General features: G+C 61.3%; 1 protein-coding gene across 1 annotated transcript in view; it reads left to right on the top strand.

The window, feature by feature from the left end:
- The window catches only part of SND1 (staphylococcal nuclease and tudor domain containing 1), a 143,567-nt gene that overhangs the window by 91,017 nt on the left and 28,911 nt on the right, over positions 1-23,639 (top strand). The window lies entirely within an intron of this gene.

Genomic DNA, 23,639 nt, shown 5'->3' with positions numbered 1-23,639 from the left:
CTGGGGTGCTGCGTGGGCGGCCACGTGGACTGGAGCCCGAGGGAAGCTCTGTGCGTGTGTGGAGGGGTGTTCATAAACTGGGGAGGGTCGACTCAGCCTCTTGGCTCGGGGGGCGGGGGGGTCCTTGCAAAATGCAAAGAAGGGAAGGAGGGGGAGGGGCTGGGATTTGGCCTTTGGTCCTGGCGGTGGCTTGCTTTTAACAGCCTGGAGTTGGAGATATGCTGGAGATGGGCATTGGGGGGGGGGGGGGGGAATGAATCGGTGGGATGTTCTGGTGTGCCAGGGAGCCGTCCGGCTGCGGCGGGGAGGGACAGAGGGCCCTCCTTGCCCAGTTGCCCTCTGCGCTGTTTCTGACCTCAGGGTTTTCTCAGGGAGCGAGGGGCGGGGCGGGGCGAGGGGGCCCCCGATCAGCCTCCAGCCGCAGGCTGAGACTGTGCAGGACCCAGGTGCTTCCCCCGAGTTCGGGAGCTTTCTCTGCTGGCGTGACTCACTTACGTGTTGCTTTCCAAGCCTTGCTCTTCTTGATGAAACCGACTTTGGGACCGGCCAGGGCCTTCCTCCTGGCCCAGAGGCTGGGGGCTAGCTAGCAGCACCTCGGGGCCCCTGTGCCGTCGCTGCTTTGAACAGGCCGACCTCTCCCACGGCGCCGTCCCAGATGGCACTCTGCGTCTGCCCGACTGGTCTTGGTTGCCCGGCGGCAGGCAAGATCTCTGGCCAGGGCACATAGCGTAGTGGCCGTCCCGAACCGTGGCAGTGGCCTCCGGGCCGGCAGGGTTGCAGAGTTTTCCAGGACTCGTCCAAGGGGTGGGGGAGCCTGTGCTGCCGTTGCTGAGCGCCTCAGCAGAGCCATCACCACCTCGCTCCTCTGGTTGGGGCGGACAGGGAGACCCGTCCTTCAGTAGCCGAGCCCCGAGCCCACAGCAGCCCTTGAAGGAGGGACTGCCTCGGATGTGGAAGGTGGACCCGTGGCAGGAGCTCCGTCCACGCTAAGAGGAGGCACTCTCTGTATTGTGCGTGGTCCGGGGCGGAGCCGTGCCAGCCTGCCATTCTTTCAGGGCTTCGCCCCAGCGGTGGCTGCTGTGGTGGCCCCCCTGCGCCGCCCCCCCCCCCCACAAGGCATTGGGCGCTGCCCGGTGGCAGCATTTGGAAACGTCCTTTGTCCTGTGAAGGTGGTTCTACCATGGATCTGGATGTCCTTCGTTTGATTTGGTTCGCGGTGCACGGCCTGGCGCCTCTCGTGCAAAGGTAGCGTGAAAATGCTATGCAGAAACGAATCGTGCCCTGGGCAGGCGAGTCTCTTGTCCTCCTGTGTTAAGGCAGGGCTCGGGAGATGGGACTCCTGCCCGCCTCAGGGCATGGCGGTCTGGGGCTTCTTCGGTTCGTCCCTGCCCCTCCCTTCCGCTTCTCCTCGGTGCTTTCCTCTCCTAGCCTAATAAACGCCTCAAAGGCCTCCCGGGCTATAGAAATGGGCCAGTCCTGGCAGGAAGCCGGCCTGATGGCCGGGGGGGGGGGGGGATGGTGGTGGTGGTGGTGGTGGTGGCTACTGCTGGGGCGGCAGCTGTTGCCTCTGCTCTCTTCTCTGGCGGTTCTTCTGGGTTCCTTGTGGGGGGGGGGTTAGGTGCAGCCAAGGCCAGGGTGCTGAGGGATGTTCTGGGAGACCCATTCTCTCTCCCCCCCCCCCCCGGTTTGAAGCTTTGGCCCGCTTGCAGGGCGGTGGTGGCTGGGTCTGGCTCAAGGGAGGGAGAGTGGCTGCTGGGTGCCTCTGGCAGAAGGGGTGGGGGGGCGGGTGGGTTTCAACCCTTGAGGGTCCCGGTGCCCCCAGGAGAGCGGCTGGGAGGGACGGGAGCCGAGGAAAGAGGGAAGAGGCTCCCGGGAGGGGCCTTGGAGACCAGCCCCCCCCCCCAGGGACCAGAGGAGGGTTTGCCCAGCACAGAGACACTTCCTCTTTCCCCCCCCCCCCACCACCGGCTTCCTTCCTCCTTGGACGTGGCGCTCTGCCAGGAAGGCCAAGGCTCCAGCCTTCCCTTGGCAAAGCACGGGCACTTTCTCAGCTGGATGGACGCTCGAGGGCATGACATGGAGCCTTGCTCGAGGGCTGGAGGATGCCCTGGCCGGCCAGGCCCCTTCCGCCCCCCCCCACCCTCCAGGGCCAGGGGGCAAGGAGCAGAGCAAGCGGGGAGGGTCTTTTCTGGGGGAAGGTCTGTCCTGTGAGAAGGAGCCCTCTTTCCTGCACGCACACACACACACACACCCTGCGTGGGAGGAGGGCAGGAGGGAGCCCCCGGGCTCTTGGCTGGCGCTGCCTGTCTCTGTGCGTGTCCCAGATACAGGGAAGAAAAAGAGAGAGAGAGAGAGAGAGAGAGAGGAATGGAGGAATCTCGGAGAGGGGACGGTGGGGGGAGCAGAGCAGCAGGCTTGGTCTTCTAGGCGGAGGCCCTCGGGGTGGGGGGGCATGGGTTAAAAAGGAGAGAATGGCTGGTGGAGGGAGGGCCTGGGGTATAGAGAGCCCCCCCCCCAAGCGGTCCCTACATCAGGCCCGGGTGCCGTCTCTGAGCGGGGAGGGGAGCTCCTTTGTGAGCCAAGCCCTCGGGCATCCTGGGAGGAAGGCTGGTGGTCCCTGTAGGGACAGGGAGGGGTGTGTATGTGTGCCCAAGGGGGGGGGCGGGGGCGGCAGACCCAGCCTTAGCCAGCCGTGGGCCTGGAGCCCTTCAGGGTGGGGAGGATTTCTGCATGGAGATGAGAGTTTGGGGAAAGGTCGCTTCGGTCTCTCTATTCACTGCTCCCCTATAAAGGGGGCTCCAAGTGTTCCACGATATTTCCCCCCCCCCTCGTCAGAATACAGCACATTTGGAGAGAGAGAGAAAAGCACCAAAATGCAAAAAGGTTTTGGGTGGGTGAGGCCGACGGTTGCAGCAGGTCTGAGCCATACTGAAAGAGTCAGGATCCGGCCTCCCCCACCCACCCCCCATTCCGTCTCTGGCCTGGGTCCCCAGTGGAGAAGGGGATGGTGGGTGCTGCCCTGCTGCTGGACGGGGCCAGGCTTCGCACAAAGGTCTCACGGAAGGAAGACATTTGTCCCCGTGGCCTCTGTGGCCGTAGAGCTCTTACCTGCCTCCCGGCTTCTCCTGGGGAGCTGCTCTTTATTTGGCAGGTTTCCGTAGGTACGTTTGGGGTGGGGTGTGTGTGTGTGTGTGTGGGTGGGTAAGGCCTGCTTCAGGCCCCCGCCTTCTTTGTGGATCGATTAAAAGAGGTGGCTTTTTGCAGGGGGGGCGGGTGTGCGTGCGGGGAGGTGTGATCAGTGGGAGGAGGGGACCCTCCAAACGGCTGCTCAGACCCTCAAGGCCGCCTTCGGTCGTGTCTGGAAGCGATGGCGACGGGTGCTGTGGAAGGCAGGAGCAGTCCTGCCAGCTGGGAGATGCGCTCTCTCTCTCTCTCTCTCTCTCTGTGGGTGGGTGGGGGTAGTGGGAGAGAGGAGGGTGGTGTGGATGTGTGTGGGGGGGGCGTCCAGGGTCCCTCCATCCCCACCTCCCACCCCCCCCACCCCGATGCTGCCTCCTGACCGGCTGGAGTGGCAGAGCCCGGGGACCGCGTGGGCAGGATGCCTGATCGATCGCCTGGGTTCCAGCTCCTTCCTTTGGCCTCCAGGCGCCGGGGGGGGGGGGGGCGGAACGACATTCCTTGCCGGAAAAGCTGCCTTGTCCGTGAGGGATCTCCCCAGGCTTGCTTAGTTCCCCTGCCCCCCCCAACCGTTCTGTCCGTGGACATCCTGGGATGTCTCCCTTGTGAAGCGGCACCACGGCCACTGGGCTGCTACTCACGTGGCGGGATTGGGACCCGGCGGGCCCTCAGACTTTCCTGTTTCAGCTTTCCCATCCCTGCTGGTGTGGCTGTTGAGTTGTGTTACTTCTGTTTCTGTGGAAATGAGGTGGGTGGGGACTGGGGGGGGCTTTGCTTCTCGGTGCACGGCCCAGTCATGGGAATTCACGAATAGGGCAGTCTATGAATTAATGGATTGATGAATGAAATAATTAAATAAATAAAGACGTTTCCCGGGGAGACCCGGAGCGGCCACCGAACGGGGTCACATGACCCTGCCTGCCTCCTGCCGCGCTGCGCTCTTTCCTGAGAAGCGCAGCCCGAGTGCTCCTCCCTGCCAGCAGTTCCCCTGGGCAGCTCTGTTAATTAATTGCCTCGTTTCCCTCTGGATCCGGCTCTGTGCAAATGGGCCCGAGTGCCCTGCGTGCGCGGGCGGGGGGAGAGAGAGCTGTGGGAATTGCTGAGGGTGGGAGGGGCTTCTGGCCCTCCGGTGCAGGGGGTGCCAGGGGCCCTTCCGAGAACTGCCATTGGGGAGCCACCGGGAGGTGGTGACAGGCACGGGTGCGAATTCTGTCACCGAAGCACAGCTCCAAGGTTGCTGGAAGCATCCCCTTTACGTCCGGTTTGTGGGCCAGAGGGGCTGCCGTTGGGATCCCCTGCTCCTCCCTCCCTCCCTCCCACCAACAGCGAAGGGTCCCTTGGTGAGTCGTCCTGGCGAGGGCTACTTCCCACCCCCACCCCCACCCCCGGGCAAGAGAGGCCGGGCCGCTGTGGCACCTGCTGCACCGCCTCCCCTGCGGAGCACCACCTCGGAGGAGCTCTCCCTAAGGAGCTTCCTCCCCCCCGCCACCCCCGCCCTGTAGCCCGGCCTGGACGCGCGGCCTCTGGAGCAGGACAGCAGCTCCCGGGGAGGAAAGGCGGCCGACCCTCCGTTGCAGCGGACGGGGTATGGATTTTTATTTTCCCAGGGAGAACATCCGAGTGGTAATTTTAGAACAGGGTCAGCTCTGTATTTTTAGCCCGGGCTGGAGGACGGGGCCAACAGCAGCCACTTGCGGCCCACTTTTGAGGTTCCCCCCTCGTGACACCCCCCCCTCCAACTAGCTGGGGGGGGCAAGGTGGCTGAGCTGTGAGGCTTTAGCTGTAATCCTTTAGCAGCTTAAAGCTCACTGCAGAATTCACCTCCTGCCTCTTCCCCTCCAAGGCCCAGGGCGCCGCTAAACGTTTCCTTGTAATAATCTCAGCAGTTCAGCCTCTGCCAGGTCAGCAAGCAGCTCCGCAACTCTTTCGCTCGCTGCCGGGCCCTCCAGGAATCAGGCAGGCGAGGAGTGCTGCTGGCCTTCCTTCTTTTTTTTCCTTGGGATTTGTTTTTTATTGGCAGAGTTAAAATTAGGGCCCGGCTGCCCACGTGATGTTTCCGCTGGCGCTTTCCTGGGCGGGAAGAGGCCCCTCCTCGGTTGCCCCCCCCACTGCACCGCACCCCAGTTGTGCTGGATGAGTCAGTGGAGTTTGTTGATTTTTGTTTCACAATATTTATCTCTCCCCCGTTTTGCCCAAAGCTGCTCACATGTATGCAAACGTATCTTATATGACAAGAAATGTTTAACAAGTAAATGCACAGCAGATCTGAAACGAGCTTAAAACAGCGGGTGAGCATGAGAGGCGCAACACGGGGGCCCCCCCGGCTGCATTGGAGGATGTTCAGGAGGGACCTAAGGATGGGCGGGCATGAAGCTTGCCCTCAGTGGTGCCTGTAGGCGTGGTGCCTCCACCGAGAAGGCCCCGTCTGCGGTCCCACTAACCAAAGAGCCATCCGCGAGATTGGAGAGAGTCCACCACGAGACAGGCCGATGGGGCGAGGAGAGCGGAACAAGGCTTTCCCCCTTTGACAGCCTTGGCCCTGCTCAGGCCACAGGCAGGTCACCGGCTTCCTTAGGACCAAGCTGGCTTTGAAAGGAGGTTGTTCTCTCCCCCCCCCCGCCCCCCCCCCCGGGCTATCCTGTGCCGCCACCTCGCGCCAGAAGCAAAGCGCTGAGCAGCCCAAGGCCACCGACGCTCTTGGGGGCCCGAGGTGGCCCTGCCAGGCATTCGTGACAAGCAGACGGGAAAGCGTGGCTCAGCTGCAGCCCCCGGGGAAAACCCTGCCTTTTGCAGGGAACCGGGATCGGGGTGAGTGAGGTCCCCGGAGGTGAGGAAACCCCGGCAAGTGGCAGATGCCCATCCTGGCCATGGATCTGGCCCCCTCGGTGCCGGTGTTGCCCTTGCCAGCTGTGATGGCTCTCCAGAGCCTTTGGGTTCTTTCTCAGGCTCACCTGGAGGTTTGGCCAGGAAATGGAGCGGGGCTGTTTGCCCTCCGTTTGCAAAAGCTCTTCTGCCCCTGCCGCCCTCCTGCAGGATGCCCACGGGTCCTTCTTGCCTTGAGATGGGGGCCAAACCCTGCACCGATCCACGTGGGGCTTGGTTACCAGCCCCTGTCTCCTTCAGAAGGGGCATCTGCAGTTGGCAGTCATTGTGGGGGCAGGGCAGGGCAGGTGTGTGTGTGTGGATAACCCCCACCTCAGCTGCTCCTTTTGCTGAACTCCCTCCCCCAGCGAAGAAAAGCCCCAGGGAAGGATTTGGGTGGAAACGTTTGGACGTCCAGAAAGAAGGGAGTCCAGCTGGTCCTTCCTGCCTCTCTGCCCCCCCACCCCCACCAGAGCTGGCCTTCTCCTTGGGGTGGGGGTGACACTTCCTGCCTTGCGTGTGTGTGTTTAGTCGTTTAGTCGTGTCCGACTCTTCGTGACCAGAGCACGCCAGGCCCTCCTGCCTTCTACTGCCTCCCAGAGTTGGGTCAGATTCGTGTTGGTCGCTTCGATGACCCTGTCCAGCCATCTCATCCTCGGTCGTCCCCTTCTCCTCTTGCCTTCACACTTTCCCAACATCGGGGTCTTTTCCAGGGAGTCTTTTCTTCTCATGAGATGGCCAAAGTATTGGAGCCTCAGCTTCAGGATCTGCCCTTCCAGGGAGCACTCAGGGTTGATTTCCTTCAGAAGGGATAGGTTTGTTCTCCTTGCAGTCCAGGGGATTCTCAAGAGCCTCCTCCAGCACCAGAATTCAAAAGCATCAGGTCTTTGGCGGTCTGCTTTCTTTATGGTCCAGCTCTCACTTCCATACATCACAACAGGAAAAACCATAGCTTTGCCCTCCGGCTCAAAAGGAGAGCCTTGGGGGGGGGGGGCAGGATCCTGCCCATCTCATGCCATTTGGGCCGCTAGCCATCTAGGGAGGAAGAAGAGGACTAGGCTGCCAGATGGGAGGTATATAAATCAAATCAGAGAGAGAAAGAGAGAGAGAGAGGGAGGGAGGCTCCTGAGCCCCTCACTTTCTTCTGGGATGCCCCCTCCATTGCCCAATTTGTTCCCCCACCCCCGTGCCTGCAGTTTGGGGTGGAGGGAGATGATCAATAGCAATTTACCCTGTTCCCTCTATTGATCAAAGTGACTGGGAGAAAAATTGAGGGTTAGGCCTGGCCATTTGTCTTCCACCTTTTAGTAGGTTTTGTACAGGTGGGGGAAGAGGCGTGGGCTCCTGGTGGGACTGGGGGGGGGCAGCTGCACTGGAAGCGGCCAGGGCTGGCTGCTCCCCTTCCTTCCTGGGGTGGGTGGGCGGGAGGAGGGAGGGGCAGCCATCATTTGGCAAGACAGTCCTTCTGGCTGGTTCTCACCCTCCTTCCCTTGTTGCTGTGGCACGGAGGAGGTGGCGGCAGCGATCCGATCCATCGTCTGGCACAGGCAGGCTGTTGCCATTGCGCACGATGACTGACACCTGCCGAGGAGGCCGGTGAGACTGACTGGCGGGTGAGGAGAAGGCACGCCGGCGGCGGCTTGCCCGCCCCGTCTGCCCCGTCCCCTCCCTCTTCTTCGGCGCTGGCAGAGCTGCGGAAGGGGAAGGCGTACCTGCTCGGCAGCAGCTCCATGGTGTGCGTCTCTCTGGGTGAGAGATCAGAGGCTCAGTGCCCCCCCCCCGGTCCCCATTGTGTGGAGAGCAAGGGCACCAGGCAGGCTTGTGAGAGAGCCCGACAGGAGAGGCCCCAAGGGTTGGCCTTGCGCGTGGACGGCCGAGGTTGGCGTGCCTAAGCCCCCCTCCCGTTTCCGGGGGGCACTTTTCCCTTCTCCATGCAGGGGGGGGACAGAGGAAGCCCCCTCCCCCCCGCCTGCAAGAAATGGTGAGCTGGGCCTGGGACGTTTTTGGCCCGGGTGCCTCTTTCTGGCCCCGCAGCCCATGTTCGTGGCTGGTGCCCTTGGTGTTTGGGTCCCGAGGGTCTCACCAGCTGCCCCTGGGCCGCCCAAAGCCAGGAGGAGCAGCGGGCGCAAGGCCGGGCCCTCCGGCTGGCCCTCTCCGAGAGCTGGCCTTGGAAGGCCTCTCCCGGTTCTGAGGCTGGGGGCGGCCCGTAGCCATCGCGACTTGTAGCCAGTGGCCGCCTTGGCCTTCCAGATGAATTTGTCAGATCCATTTCCAGCGCCAACCTGAGTGCGATGCCTTGTGGCAGTTCCACGGAGCGCCACGTGAGAAAAAGTTTCCTTGCGTCAGCCCGGCGTGTGCCACGGTTCGGCTTCAGTGGCTCCAGTGCCAGGAGGGCGGGCGGGCTGGGCGGAGGGAGGGAGGGGGAGGGGTGGGGGTGGGGAAGAGTTCCTCCCCCTTCTCCATACTAAGCCTCGGGCGCCCCGTCGTCGTCGCATCTCCCGTCTCCTCTACTCACCCTCCTGTGAAGCGACGCAGCCCCGAGCGCTGGAAGAAAAGCCTCTCCCGAGAGAGGAACGGGTCGGGGCCCCTCGGTCGTTTCGGGGGCTTTTTTCTGCCCCTCTTCCAGCTCCACGTCTCCACGTCTTGATCTTGGGTTTTCTGAGGCCGTCAAAGAACGCGGAGAGGTTTGAAAGGCAAGCTTTACCTTTCCAGAAGCCACGCGGGCCCTTTGGCAGCAGGGCTTCCCTTTTGCCTGTAACGACCGCCTCCCCCCCCCCCCCAATTGACCTGGGACAGGCATGGAACGGGCTGGTGTTCCTTGGGCCACCCGACCGTCCGTCTTCTGGCCCCGAGGTTGGCCTGAGGGAGACGTGGCCTCCTACCTGAGTTGGAGGACCCACCGTTTCCAGTTTAACTCCTTTCCAGCGCTCTCACGTGGGCGCAATATGGCCCCCTTGGGTGTTTCTCGGTGGAGGGGGTGGGGTGGGGGCCGGACCCTCCCCTCCCCTCCCCTCCCCTCCCCACAACTGGCTTCTTTCTGCTGAGCAGCCTCTCCCTTCAGGCCCTGCAGGGTCAGCAGCAAAGGCCGACGAGAAGAATTCATTTCGTTTCTCTTCGTTGTCTTTATCCTCCGTCAGGACTCTTTTAATTTCCTTGTCAGCCAAAGCTCCAGTTGTCTCTCTGGCTGTTTAATTGCGCCTGACGTATTTAACGAGTTGTTGGGCGTGCTCCAATTAGCCACATGTCCCTCAACATCCCCATCCCTTCTGGTCTGCCATCTTTTCCTTGGTGCGAGTTTGCCTCCCTCTTGGTTCTCCTCGTTACTGGAGGGCCACTGCTTTTCTCTCGAGGAGTCCTGAACCCTGGCGGTCCGCTGCATTGGCCGACCTGGGGATGCGCAGCTTCCTTTCCTGACCTGTGCGGGACCTTCCAGGAGAGCCTCCGTTGTTTTGGTCCTGGGTAACACAACATTTTGAAGGGTTATTTTTTTTTTTGGCCTTTCCTTCCTTCCTTCCTTCCATCATCCTTCTTGTCCGTTCCCTTCATTTAGAAGTGCTTCTTCTTTTGACGTCCCCAAGTTGATGTCTGTGGCAAGGGCCTCTCAAGCCTGCAGATGATCCCGGCTCCCACTTAGAGCCGCCCCCCCCCCTCGGGTTCCATGAGGACATGGGGACGGCCGGGTGTCGTAAGCCAAACCCCATGTTTCCGGTAGCCCCAATGAGAAACCGGGCCGGTGGGGTTCCTGGAGGACACGCGGTCACACCTTGCGGGATATTCCCCTCTGGCCTCTGCCAGGTCTCCCTTCTCCGTCCCTCCTCTGCTTTCTGGCTGCTCCAGAGGATGATGGCCGTAGGAAAGGGGCCCGTTCGCAGGCAACTGCTGTGGTTTTAAAAGTGACCTCCGAGTCTATGGGGCAGTGGCGGCGGCGGTGGTGGTAGAATATGGGTAATAGGGGAATTGTTGTAGGAGCAGTGCACTGTGTGTGTGTGTGTGTGTGTGTGTGGAGGGGGGTTATAAAGGGAGTTGTTGTTGTGATCTCAGAGGGTTTCCTTTGTGTTACTTTTAGTTCCCGAGCATGGTGGTCGCTGTTTCCGGTCGGTCCGGACGTAGCCTGTCCTGTTCTTGGCTCTTGAGTGCTGCAAAATAGACGGCGGAGGAGCCGGAAGTGCCCAGAGATCGCTTGGGCAGCCAGGCTGCCTTGTTGAGGCTGGCCGTGCCCACAGTGTGTGTGTGTGTGTGTGTCTCTCTCTGTGTGTGTGTGATTTAACAAAGCAAGGTGTTTCAGAAGTTTGCTCACAGCTCTCGGGGGGGGGGGGAGAAGGGGCTTCGGCTTCCTTGCCTGACCCTTGCCAGAGAGTGAGCGGAGGGGCTTTGGCTTGCCAAAGCAGCTGGTGGGGGTGGCGTTGGGGGCGGGGGCCTCTTGAGCTGCAGCCCCTCCCTGGTCGCTCCGCTCTGCCTCCTTCCCAGGCGTCCTCTGCCTGCCAGCGGGAGATGGTGGGTGAGGTGGGGGTGGAAGCCAGGCAGGGTTTCCCCCTCCAAAAGGTCCCTTCTTGATGCCCAGCCTGGCATCTTTCACTTCTCAGTCGGAGGCAGTGAGGACAGAAAGAGCCCCCCCCCCACCGCCACCGCCGCCCTCTCAAAACACACACCTCCCATGCCAGTGTAAGGGGCCACTCCTCCTTTCTCTGCTAGAGTTTCCAGGACCCGGGAGGGCTGAGTTTGGTGACGGCAGAGGTCAGCCTGCTCCGGATGGACCAGGGAGTGTCAGCCAGCGAGCGGCTGCCTGGGGTGGGTGGCCGAGAGGACCCTCTGGGTGCCTGCTGTTCGTCCCAGCGGAGGGGGCATCCGACCTCAGTTTTGGCGTGTTGAGTGTGCCGACAGCTGTTGCCTGGGCACCCGCGCTGAGTCAGCCTTGCCTCTCCCGAGGGCGGGCAGGCGGGCGGGCGGTCTCCCTCGTAGCGTACCTGTCACCCTCGAGACCCGAGTTGCTAAGGCAATAATCCCGTCGCCCACCTCCTGGGTTAAATTAGTTCCTTCGTTACCTGAGAAACCCAGCTGCTGCTGGAGCGCACCATCCAGAGAGGCACTGCTCAAGGCCAGGCCGATCTGCGCTTGGGGGGGGGGCTGGGGCTGGGCCTCCCCACTGAAGACCAGTGGCCAAGCCCTCGGCCACTGAGAGAGAGGATGGTGCACTCTGGGTGCCAGTGTGCCCGCCTGCTTCCCGTGGCTGCTGCTGGCCCGCCAGCCGCCCTCCGCTTTCCCGGGCAGAGGAAACTCTTTGCCTTTGCCCTGGGAAGCGGTGGAAGCCGCTGGGGCAGCGGGGTGTGGGTGTGGGTGTGTGTGGGGGGGAAGAGCCTCTTACGCCGTCACCCAGTTCACAGTAGATTCTCTCTCTGTGTGTGTGTCCCCCCCCTCGGCCTCTGTGTGTGTGTGCGTGTCCAGAGGCTAGGATTCCCTCGGCGCTGCCCTCCCCTCACGCAAAGGCGAACACGACGTTGCTTCTGCCGCCACTTCGGCCGCCTGTGAGCGCGGGCAGCAGACGGCACCGGCAGCCGTGCCACACACTGATCGACATGGTGTGTCGGGTGTGGAGCAGGGGAGGAGCGCGCTTGGCACTGGGGAGGGATTTCTTTCCAGTCTTCTCACCCCCCACCCCCACCCCCCCATGTGCCTCTTATGTAACCGCTTCTCCACAGCTGACCAGCACCCGGTCCAGGCCCTGCCACGCGCGGCGAGAGTGGGGTGGCGGGCAGGGGTGGGCCGCTTTTGGTTCCACCTCCCTCGGTGGCCGGTGAGGCTGGCCTGCTGTTCCTGCAGGAGGCAGCTCCTCCACCTGGTGATGGGGAGGGGGGAGAGTCAGGAGGGGGGGTCCTGAAGTGGCTGCCGCATTGCATTGGAGGGACCGGCAGCCTCCCAGGGCCTGGAAGAGAGAGGTGGGCCACATGGCGGTAGCACAGCCGCAGGGGGGGGGCGAGTCCTGTGGCTTGCTTTGGGAGCCCGGCTGGCTCGGGTGGGTGTGCTTGGGGTAGCCCCCTCCCCCAGTGCTGGCTTCCGCCTGGAGCTCAGCCGCTTGGGGCTGGTGGCGGACGGAAGTGGCCCCGCTTCTCCTCCTCCTCCTCCTCCGTGTAGCTGCCTCAGGGGCTGAGTGCAAGGAGGTTTGTGCCCGCCTGGGAGCGTTCACCACTGCTGCAGCCGAGCCGTGGCCAAAGAATGCCATGTGCCCTATACAAGACCATCCTTGGAGGAACATACATACGCACACAGGCGCCCACGCACCTCTCGTGGGTTTAACTCTTCACGTGCCACGAGGGCTGGAAACTCTGAGCAGAATCTGTAAAGGGGCAGGAGCTCCTTCTGGGGAGAGGGGGGCCTTTGTCCTCCAGAGGCCCCCAGGCAGGCACACCGCCCCCCCCCCCCGGGTCTCTCTCTCTCTCTCTCTCTGGGTGTGTGTTCACGTGCGTGTACTGGGCTGGAGCAATGAGGAGCAGGGGTTGCTGCCTCTCCAGGACAAAAGACAAAGCAGAGTTCTTTACCTTTCAGCCTTTCAGTTATTCACCTTTCATGGGCTTTGGGGTAGGGCTACCAAGGCCAGGGTGAGGGGGCAGGTTAGGGGCCAGGCTCCCTGAATGCCGGTCCCTGCAGGCAGCAGCGCCCTTCGGACGCCCGGTGGGAAAGGAGGCCTCCGGACTGCCTCTGTGCCCTCCTGTCTTGCTGGGAACCAGAGTTCCAGTATCTGTCAAGATCTGGCCTAAAGGGTTTTGCCAGTTTAGGGTGCCCGCGGTTGCGCTGCCTTCGCCTCTTTGGCCCAACCCAGCCCACAGGAGGAGCTGCGTTGCTGGGCCAGCTTTGGCCCTTAACCGGTGCCCGCTGGGGCCGGCAGCACAGGGCTTGGCACCCCCACGCCTGTGGCACAGCAGGGGAGGCTGACTCCGGCCTGCCATGGTGGCTTGCAGGGATTCCCCCCCCCCTCTGCCTCCTCCCTGTCGGAGTCCCTCGGGGTGCTGCGTGCCCCCTCTCCCTGCCCTGGCCAGCCTTCTGCTTTCCTTCTGAGCCAGCCTCTCGGTTCTGCACCCTGCCTGCCTGAGTCCCCCCAGTCGTAGGTGTGGTGGGGGTGTACAGGTCCCGAGGGTCTCACCAGCTGCCCTTGGGCCGTCCAAAGCCAGGAGCAGCGGGCGCAAGGCCAGGCCCTCCGGATGGTCCTCTCCGAGAGCCCCCCCCTTCCCGGCTCCCAGAGAAGGGCTGCTGCTGGGCTTGGATACCAGCCTCTCCTTCCGGACATTTCACCCATTAAGGAGCCCCCTTTTGCTCTCCTCAGCCCCCCCGCCTCTTCCTGCCTCTTCCCACCCCCACCCCGTCTCCTGATGCTTCCTCCTCTCACGGAGAGTTTGTCTCTCCCTTTTTGGTCACGCCCGGGCAGGAGCGCCTGGGAGAGCCAAGGACAACCCCCACCCCAACCCGGGGCTTTGAGCGACGCGTGTTCGCCTGCGCATGTGCGTGCCCTGCGAGCGTTTCTTGCCTCATGCCCCTTCCCCTTTCATCAGCATCTGTGGCAGTGGTGTGCCTTAGGTGATGGTGGTGGTTGTGTTAAATACACACACACACACACACACACACACACACACACGAGTAGCTTTGAGTCCAGCTGCGGCTGCGGCTGCTGCTCCAGAAATGCAAATGGCCGGCCTTAATGAAACCTTTGTCTTCCTGCAGGCCTTGCCAGACCGGCCATTCTGCACATGCGGTGCTTTGGCCCCCCGGGGCCCACAGGCTCTCCTGCTGTGATGCTGTGCTTGGCAGGGGACCCTTGGAGCGACAGGCAAGGGGGGAGCTCTTGTTCCTGATGCCACCCCGATTCCCCCCCCCGACCGCTCCAGCTCCACAATTCCTCCCTAAATTCACCTTTCCCTGAAGAGAGTCAGCTTCCTTTGGGCAGAGGAAGGCAAAAGGGCCCAAATAGCTTTCCTCTTGCTCTGTTTTCTCTTTTCCCTCCCCCCCCCTCTGCCATCCGGAAGTGGGCTCAGAGTTCCTTTGAGAAACAGCGCCTGGCTGGCAGCAACCTCAGGCCCCCACCCCCTCACCCCATGAAGCTGCTGCGGGCAGGTCTGTGACTCACTCAGCATGGCGTGCTTGGAAGGGGGGGTGTATTGTGTGTGTGGGGGGAGCAGGCCCTTCTCAGCCAGGAGGAAGTGACCCCCCCCCGTCTCCCCGTTGTTCCCAGAGGCACTCAAGGCAGGGAGGAAATAAAGCAGAGAGTGACGTGGGCATCAATTAGGGCATCCTGTCAGCCCATCGTCCCCCTGGGGCTGCCCGCGGCTCATACCGCTGCCTTCCGGCTGCACTGCGCTGGACTTGTGAAGTGCCTGTCTTGTGGTGGCCAGACAAGCCTGCTGTGGGACAGCATTCCCCCCCCCCCCACATTTCACTTCTGTGCCAGAGGTTCAGTGGTGAAGGAGGCCGAGCCCTCCCCCAGTGCCCCCCCAGCAGGAGAGCCTGTTTTCTGCTCCACCATGCCGTGGGGGGGGGCGAGTTCTTAGCGCGGACAGGCCACCGAGAGGGGGGCAGTGTGTTTTCACGCCATCCCCTTGCTTCCCCTGGTCAACGGCCTGGGCTCTTCCCCCCCCCCGGTCCCTCTTCAGCACCCCTGCGCAAATGGCATCTCTGACACTTGCCCTGCGGTGAAGCCACGCCAAGCGGAAGGGCAGGGCAGGAGATCCGGCCCTGCTCCCAAAGTGGTTGGGCATCCATGACGTGGACCCCCCGTCAGGTGCCTCCCTGTCCTGCTGCCCTTGCTACTGGAGGGGCAGCTGGCTGGGGAAGCCCTCCAGGCCCCCCCTTCCTCCTCTTTTCCCCTCCGCTGCCCCGGCGGGGCTTCACCTTGGCCTGAGCTGCAGGCAGGGAGAGGGCCCGTTTGGCCTTGAGGGCACCCCGGGCTGCCTTCCTGCGATCCCTCTTGTCTTTGTGGATTAATTTAGAGCTTTGTCTCAACATTCTCTGCCAAGAAGCATTAAATTCTGCCTTTGGTATTAATTATGCAAATGACTCTGGATGCTGACTTTGCATCCTTCTGGGTCGGTCTTTGGGGGAGAAAAGGGACTGCTGACCGCACGCGCACGCACACTCCCCCCACCCCTGTCCTGGGGCTCCTGCTTCAGCCTCTGCGTTGGGGCCAGGCCCATTCCCCGCGCTCTTGCTCCCCCTCCTGCAGCTGCCAGCAAGGAGAAGGCTCACCCCCCCCGGCAAGGGCTCCCCACGGAGGTCAGGTCCCCCGTCCGGAGCGAAGGGTGGGGTGGGCAGAGAACAAGAGGGGCCAGGAGTGGTGGGGAGACAGAGGCAGCCCTTCCCCACCTCTGGACAGCCTCTGCATCCCCTGCAAGGGCAAGTGGGGCTGTGGGGTAGGCGACTGGGCCCTTCTGCTGGCCCACCACTGTCTCCCACCCGGGTCGGCCAGCTGTGTGAGCAGGGAGGGAGGAGGGAGGACTGACCAGGGCTTGGGAGGCTTACCTGCTCCTGGGGTCTGGACGCTGGCTTTTGGCTTCAGCCCGCTGGCCTTGGTGGCTCTCCCGCTGCTTTGAGGTCCTGCTGTCTGTGTGTGTGTGTGTGTGTGTGTGTGTGTGTGTGTGTGTGTGTGTGTGTGTGTGTGTGTGTGTGTGTGTGCGCGCGCGCGCACACGCACACGCACACGCGCAGGCTCCTGCCTTATACACCAGCCACATTTTGGATGGAGGGCCGCTTGGGAGGAAAGGGGACCTGGCATTAATTATGAAATCATTAGCACTGCACTTTTTTTAAAAAAAAGGAGGGGAACATGTGGGCTTATTTTGAGAGGCCTGGTCTTTTAGCAGTTAGCGTGAGAAACGGTTCCGTCGTTAGCCTTTGCATAACAATATTTATACTAGTGCTAATTAAAGCACCATGTTGCGTCGTTGACAGGGCTGGGGAGGTAATCAATACGGTGAGCTTATTGCTGGCCCATGTGAAGCGGTGCTGTGAGCTGCGGGGGGGGGAACTCTGGGCCATGTGCAAGGTGGAAAGGTTGGGGGAGGCGACTCGGGGGGACACTTTTGGCCATGGGGTGCGTTCATGCCCTGTGATGGGGTGCGCTCTCTCTCGCTCTCTCTCTCACACACACACACACACAAACACAGAGGGCTGTCCTTGTTGTGTTCATTGGAGGGGGGCGCACGTGGAGCCCACTGGTGGAGGGCTATGCCGGGGTGCCCTTTCCTTCTCTGTTTAGGAGCTTCTTGGGCACTGTGGGAGCCCCTCCCACCCCCACAAAAGGGCATGTGCCGGAGAAACCACCAGTGGCTGCGTGCGCAAGGAAGGACCCTTCCCACTGCGCAGCCCGGCCGGGCCACGTGTGTGCGTCCGGCGCTCCGGAAGGCACGCCCTCCCACCAGGGAAGCCTGGCAGCTTGTTTTCCCCCCCCCGGTGGTTGTGCAAAGGCAGCATCCATTCACTGGGCGTAAGTAGCCAGGGAGGAAGAGGGAGGCTTCCGGGAAGGGGGGGCCCTGCTCTCCTCGCTGGGTGCCATGGAAACTACAGGAATGGGCTCCGGAACAGCTTTCTTGGGGCGAAGCGAGCCCCCTCGGAAAGGCTCCCCATGGAGGAGGCTCTTCTCGGGGTTTCAGGATGAGGGTAAAAAAGAAGTTGCTGGTGTGGGGTGTGGGGGGGGGACACTCCCCAGAGAGAGACAGACGGAAAAACAGGGGCTCCCCCGCCTCTCGGACGGGTGGCCAAAAGGCTGGCCAGCCTCAGGCGGCAGCAAAACACAAAGGCCAGGGCAGGAGAGGAGCTCCCGGGGGGAAGCTTGGCCCCTTCCCTCCCGGGGCCTCCCTCCCAAGCGGAGGGGCTCCTCTTGGTGCCAGAGAAGTGCGCACCAGCCCCGCCGAGGGAGGGCGGCTTCCCTGTCTTGCTTCGGAGTGCCCTTCGGCACCCCTGCCCAGGGCGGGCACCTCCACCGGCCAAGCCCATGACTCTGCCCGTTGCCAACCCGCAGGGGGGAAGGTGTCTCAGGGAGGCGCCCCATGGCAGGAACCGGGTGAGCGGAAGGCGCCGTGGGCTCCTGGCCGGGATCCCCCCCCCCGGCTGAGCTCGGGACCCCGGGCGGGGAGCCCAAGCTCCTAGCCTCCACCCCATCGGTTCCTGTTTCCCCTTGGAAAACAGTGGGTCCAGGACAGGCTGCTTCCCCCTTTGGCACCGGCCCGCTCTGGGGGAGGAGGGAGGGCCACTGGCCTAGTGCAGTCCAGCCGGCAGAGAGACCAGCCTGCCTCTGGCGACTTACTTGCTGGTGCTTTTTTTTTGGGGGGGGGGGAGCCCTTGAAAGAGCTGCCAGGATCCATGTAGGTCCCGGGTGCCCAGTCGTAAGCGGGGAAGGGAGCAGCAGGCAGGTGGTAGCAGCAACTAAGTTTTCCTGGAAGGATGCATCTGAGCCCCCCACCCCGTCCCCGTCCCCACCCCTGAGTGCCATGTCTCTGAGACCCTAACGGAATGATGTACAGGAGAGAGAGACCCCCCCCCGCCTTGAGCAAAGTTGGGCAGGTGGGAAGATACCATTTGCCCCTGCCTTGCATCTGCATATGTTGCCTGGGGGTGTGTGGGTGCCCGAGGGGTATCTTGCAAGGCCACACATTCGCACTGCTGTCTGTCCCCCCCAAAACAGGATGAAGCCCCACCCCCACCCCCTGAAAGAAGGCAGACTCGGTCTGTGGCAAGGAGCTCTGGTTAGGAACACCTGCTGAACGGGGCCCCCCCATGCCAGCCGCCCGCAGGTCGAGACCCTAAAGCAGGGGCCGCAGCGCTATTTCCACACCAGCCACAGGGTCGCCCTCGGTCACGGGAGCCGCCACGGAGCCTGGAGCCGGCTGCAAGAGAAGATGCTCCGGGCACCTCTGAGGTGGACCCTCCACCGAGCTTTGGGAATGGGAATGGGCAGGCAGGGTCTTTTTTCACTTGAGGAGGGCACTGCCAGGTGGGCGGGCGGGCGGGCGGATGCAGCTGGAGGCCAACCCTGCCCTCACCAGGGGTGGGGAGCCATGGCTTGGCCGTGCTGGCGGGCGCCTCTGGAGAGGGAGGGCCAAGTCCCCTGGAGGGCCAGAGCTGCCCCCCCCTCCTGGGGCCCCCCTCCGGTGGCTGGCTGGCTGCTTCCTCCCCTCTCCAGAATGTTTAGGCCGGAGCCCCAAACGCAGGGGCCTGTTGTTGGGGGCGCTGCTCTCTCTCTCTGCCTCTGCCTCTGCTTCCCTGTGGCCTTGCTGTTGGGCAGCTGTGCCTGGCGCCGTGCCCTCCTCGAGAGCCCCAGGTGGGATCAGAGCTCAAGAAGGTTTTCCTCTCCTCGGGCTCCCTCTCTAGCCTTTTTCCCATCCTAAGCTGAAAAGATTTCACTGCCCAAAGATGAAGAGGGGGGGGGTGAGGCATGGTCATCGTTTGCACACCCGTCCACATGCACACGCACACACAAGCAGCATTCCTTCCTTTGTGCCACTTGGGGGGTCTTCATGGGGAGGGCCTTGTGGCAGTTCAGATGCCAGAGAAGTTGCCCTCTTCTGCTGCAGGCATTTCAGATGAACCCTTCCCCACTTTTCTTCCTTTCTCCTGGCTGGGGGGGGGGAGATCTTTCCTGTTCCCCTCCCTACAAAGGCTTGCATAGGCTTTCCGCAGCAACAAGAATGATAATTTCTGCACATTGCTGAGTTTTGCAGAAAACTGCAGGATTTGCCTGAGTGAGGGATGCTTTGTTTCAGAGACATTTAAGAAAGCAAAATCGGGAGGACTTTTTCGCCCTCTTTTTTAAACTGTTCAGCAGCCCTTTTGTGCTGCCTGTTTCTCCTTCTACTCCCGCTCTCGCTCTCCCGCCCCTCCCCTCTGTTTTGCTTCTCAAGGGGAAAGAGTGCTAGTTTTGCACGCACACACACACAAAATGTTTTCCATGGATTACGGAGGTCCTGACGCTGAGGGAGCACTTCCCGGAATGTGCATGGCTCTAAAACTGATTCCCCCTTTGGAACAGAGGCTTTGTCTGGCCATGATCTGTGACGAGAGGTTGTCTTACAGCACTTGACTCTCTCTCCCCCCCATTCCTCTTCCTCCTCCTCCTCCTCCTCCTCGGCGCGGCCTGCCTCCAGTTTTCATGGGCTGCGATGATGCTGCCTCCAGGGCTTTTCTCTCTCTGGCCTTCTGCCAGCTTTCCCTCTGGAACCAGAGAAAGGAACTGGTGCTGGTTGAGGGGAAGGAAGCCAAGCTGGAGCAGAAGGGCAGGGGAGGGCAGGGGGTGTCCCTTGGCTTGGCTGGTCCTAAAGGTGCCCCTGGGTCAGGGGAGACCAAACCAAGTGGAGGGAGGAGGAGGGAGGCCATCAAGGGAAGGGCAGACAGGAGAACCACCCCCAGGAGGAGCCCAATGCCTTGCTCGCTTGCAGGATCAGGTCAGGGAGGGAATGGCACTGCCCGGGCAGAGCCTGGGTGCCCCCTTTAGGGCCAGGCACCGCTCAGCTGGCCAGCTTTCCCTGGCCTAGCCCTCGGCTTCTCGGCCTCTGCTATTCACCCCCCCCGCCCGCCCGCCCGCCTGCCCAGTCCGCCTGCCCCCAGCAGCCCCGCCAGCTGTCCTCCCGGGTGCTTCCTCCGGCGCGCCCGCCTGTCCTTTAGCCGGGTCTCTCTCTGAGCCCAGCGGAAACAAAGCGTCACTCGGCTCTTTGCTGGCTCAGGGCTTCTGGCCCTTCCCAGCGCTGTTGACAGCCACGTCCTTTAAATTTAGGTCATAAGCTCCCTGCATTATGTCCCAGCTTTTAAAAGAGCTACAAAAAACAGCACCCAGGAAATCCACAGCCACAGGAAGGAAGTCTTTGTGGCCAAAGGCATAGATGGCTTTTAAGAAGCCAGTTTGCGGCTATTGGGGGGGGGGGGAGAGAGAGGCAGCAGAGGGAGGTGGGGTAAGGAGAGCAGCAGGTGAAAGGCTGCATTTCGTGGCTGCGGTGGTGCAAGTATGCTAACGGCTGCCTCCTTCCTGCCCCCCTTGAAAGCTTCCCAGGCTGGGCGGTTTCCCTCCTGCTGCTGGAGCTCTCATGGAGGGGTCAGAAACAAGGGGGGGGGGGACACAGCTTGTGCTTGCCACAGCCCTTGCCATGTTGGCTGTCTTGGCTAGTTCTTGGCAGGTGAAGGCAGTCCTCCCTTCCTCCCTTCCTTTTATTCATCATCAGCTCCTTCCTCCCTTCCTTCCTGGTCATGGGAAGGCTGCCTCAGAGAAGGCAGGGAAGGGGCATCCAGTTCACGGAAGTCACCCCTCGGTTTAGCTGACCACACGCCAGAGCAGACCCACACAAGGGTATACTTCCTTAGGGCAGTGGTGTTGGGGCGTATGTTTTAATTTTCACCCACTTGCTTACATCAAAAACTAGTTCTGGGGGTGTCATTTTAGTTATTAAAACTAAAAACATGAAATCAAAGAACCATAAAATTATGGAGTTGAAAGGAGCCTATAAAACCATGGAGTCGAACCCCCTGCACAAGGCAGGAATCAAAATCAAAGCAGATCTGGCAGGAGGGTGGTCCAGTTTTCTTTCAAAGGCCTCCAGAGTCAGAGTGCTCATCACCTCCAGAAGTAATTTGTTCTAAGGTTGTACTGCTCTAACAGTTAAGAAGGTTTTTTCCCCTGATATTCAACCAAAATCTGGCTTCCCATCACTTGAGCCCACTGTCCCGCACTCAGGGATGATCGAGAGCAGATCCTGCTCCTCCTCCATGGACTACCAAGTATTTGAAGAGTGCTCTCTTATTACCTCCCCTCAGTCTTCTTTTCTCAAGGCTAAACATGTCCAGTTCCTTCAGACTTTCCTCAAAGGGCTTGGTTTCCAGCCCCTTTGATCAACCTGGTTGTCCTCCTCTGAACTTGTTCCAATTTGTCATCATCCTTCCTAATGTGCGGTGTCCAGACTGGACATAGGACTCTAGATGAGACCTTACTAGTGCTGAATAGAGAGGGAACAAGCACCCTACGGGGGTTTGGAGACCGTACTTCTGTTAATGCATCCTAAAATAGCATTGGCCTTTTTTGCAGGCACATTGCACTGTTGGCTGATGAACGACTCCAAGATCCCTCTCACTTATAATACTGTGCTTCTCCAAAAATAAAACAGGGTCTTATATTAATTTTTGCTCCAAAAATGCATTAGGGCTTATTTTCAGGGGATGTTTTATTGTTTTTCATGTACAACCATCTACATTTATTCAAATGCAGTCACGTCATCTTCTTATGGTTGCTGCACAAGGGTAGAGGGTGGGGTTTCACTTAACTGGGGCTTATTTTCTGGGTAGAGCTTATATTACGAGCATCCTGAAAAATCATACTAGGGCTTATTTTCAGGTCAGGTCTTATTTTGGGGGAAACAGGATATTATTGAGCCACATATCCTCTATTTTGTTACTCTGCATTTGGTTCCCCCCCCTCCGCCCCAGGTGTAGAACTTTGCACTAATCCTTCTAAAATTCCATTCTGTTGTTTTCCACCCACCCCTACGGTTAGGGCTGGCCAGATTTCCCAGACCTGGGGAGGGACTGAAGGTTGGGCTCAGCATGGGGGGGGGGGGGCTGGCTCGTGGCCTCTGTTCCTGCAGTCCAGGCAGCTGCTGCTACCTGCCTGTTGGGACTTCTTTATGGGGAGGGCATATTCAGGGGATGACCACCTTACATGGCATTACAGACTTGCAGTAGCAACCAGGGGAGGGCCCTAGCAAAGTCAGAACAGACAGAAGGAAGTGGGGAGGACAGAGCAGAAAGAGGGGCTGAGGAAGGTAGCTGAGATGGGGGTGGAGACAAACTCCCTGTAAAGTTCAGAGGGGGAGGGAAGAAGAGATGTGAACCCGTGGTGGTGGTGGTGGGCCCTGGGGCAGAGGCAGGGGCAATCAGATACCTGCCCGCCTGCCTTCTGGCTGGCACTCCAGCTGTCCTGGGAGGTGCTTCATTCCCAAGGAAGAAGTAAACCCCCCCCCCGCTTAGCCAGCTCCCCCCTCCCTGTGAGCAAAGAAGGGGGTCAGAAGGACTTTGCCTCCCCCAGACCCTGAAGCTGCTAAACTGCTGCAGTCCCTTGGCTGGCTATGAGTGCCCCCCCCCGCCCAGGGATCAGCCTCTGTGCCAGGTGGTGGACTGCAGAATCAGCCCCCCCCCCAACCAACGAAGGCTCCTGCAAAGGCCCAGCGTGCCAGTTGGGGAGGTCTAGGTGTTTGCCTGTCGCAGAGAGCCACCTCTTCTCATGATGCTGGTTAGAGCAGGGGCTCGTGGTTTTAATGTTGATGCTCCTGCTTTGCATGGTGCTTGCAAAGTGGCTGGGGACAGAGCGTGACTGTAGACACCCTCCCCCCCCCCAAAAAAAAGCAGTCTAGTGGACAATAACTAAGACAGGAGCTGTCCTGGATGGGACCCCGTCCCACAAAAGAGCTTGCCTTAGGGGAGCACGGGGAGACTCGGGACCCTGGTTGTTCACAGCACCCCTGAGTGAAAGATGGGCCCTGCTCCCTTATCTTGTGCCCTCCAAAGCCCAGAAGAAGGAGGAGTCCCTTGGGGCAGCCAGGATTGCAGCGCGGGGGCTTCTCCCTCCACCAGCCGGCTGGCGGACTTCCACTGGGGTGGTTCGGCCAAGCGGTGGTGGTGGGTGGCGCTGGGCCCTTTGTGTGTGTGTGTGTGTGGGGGAAGCAGGGGCTGACTGAGCACCTGCTACAGGTGGACCCAGAGGTGGGGGGGGGGCTAGCAAGATAGCCCAGAAATGCATTCCTGCCCTTTCTCCCCTGGCTGGTTCCGGGGAACTCTGGGGTGCTGAGCCCTCTCTTCCCTGATGTCGCCTGGCTCCCTCCCCTGGTCTCTTCCTCCATCCGGCCTCCTCTCCTCCTCCAGGGCTCCAGCAGCAGCCAGCGCTGCAGTGTGTGCCGGGCCGGGCTGGCCCCAGGCAGCCTGCAAGGAACCATCTCTCTCTCTCTCTCTCTCTCTCTCTCTCTCTCTCTCTCTCTCCCCCCCCCACCCCCACTCTACCCATCGTGAGCTCCAAGCTCAGCCACTCGGCTCTCTGGCACCCACCCAGCCACCCCGTTGGCCACCTGCCTTGAGCATTGAGGGGAGGTGGGGGGGCAGGGGCCACGGGGGACCAGGAAGGGCAAGAGCCCCCCAACCCAAGCCTCGTTTGCGGCAGGGCTGCGGCTGGAATCCGGGCCATGCGGAGCAGCCAGCTTTTCATTAGCGGAGGGTTGCAGGCGAGGGAGGGAAGGAGAGCGCCAGGCATCTGTTCTCCTGACAAGGCGCCTCCTGGCCCAACCTTGTTCTCTCTTCTCTCCCCCCCCCCCCCCCGGTTTGGTGGCCAGAAGCCTGGAAAGAAACCCCCAAAGGGCAGTTGCAACTGGGTCCCCCTCTCTCGGATGCTGAGGGGTAGGTTAGGGGAGAGCGCTGGGGGTAGAAGAGGGAGGTTTCCTGGGGTCCCCCTCTGGGCTGACCCACAGGCCCCACAGATGGGAGGGGTCCACAGTGCAGCCCACCCCTGCTGCCTTGCCTTGCTCTGGAGCCCCCCCCCCCAGCCAGGCAGCGTCTCCCCTCTGCCCACCCCCACCCCCCCCAGCCTGGCCATGTGG

The sequence above is a fragment of the Pogona vitticeps genome, chromosome 5 (genome assembly GCF_051106095.1).
Source record: "Pogona vitticeps strain Pit_001003342236 chromosome 5, PviZW2.1, whole genome shotgun sequence".
NCBI lineage: Eukaryota > Metazoa > Chordata > Lepidosauria > Squamata > Agamidae > Pogona > Pogona vitticeps.
The sequence above is the reverse complement of the archived record's forward strand: the minus strand, read 5'-3'. Positions and strand labels throughout refer to the sequence as shown.